Source organism: Crocuta crocuta, unplaced genomic scaffold (genome assembly GCF_008692635.1).
Source record: "Crocuta crocuta isolate KB4526 unplaced genomic scaffold, BGI_CrCroc_1.0 scaffold221, whole genome shotgun sequence".
Lineage (NCBI taxonomy): Eukaryota > Metazoa > Chordata > Mammalia > Carnivora > Hyaenidae > Crocuta > Crocuta crocuta.
In genome coordinates this window covers 1245348-1245636 of record NW_027528610.1, presented here as the reverse complement: position 1 = coordinate 1245636, position 289 = coordinate 1245348, and the positions used below count along the sequence as shown (strand labels likewise).

Here is a 289-nt window from a genome sequence, read left to right as displayed (position 1 = left end):
CACACGCGCACGCACCCGGGGACCCCCGTCCTCAGGGGGCCCGTGGGGTCCTCCTGGCTTGCTATTAGCTCTTCTTCTCCATCATTTTTGTAATTTTCCAAATTTCCATTTCTATGCAGCAAAGCAGACTCCATCGTGCCCCNCCCCCCAGGGAAATCCAGCCCAAGTGGACAGAATTCCACACACGTCATAGCTTCACGGGCAAAAAGCGTTTATTCTCGCACGGGGGCCTCGCTCAGGAGCGTGGGGTGCGGGCTCTCGGCGGCAGAGGGGGCCTGAGGAGTCACGC

General features: G+C 59.7%; 1 long non-coding RNA gene across 1 annotated transcript in view; it reads right to left on the bottom strand.

Annotated features, from left to right (window-relative positions):
* Window positions 1–289, bottom strand: part of LOC144223907 (uncharacterized) — a 7834-nt gene that overhangs the window by 2501 nt on the left and 5044 nt on the right. The window lies entirely within an intron of this gene.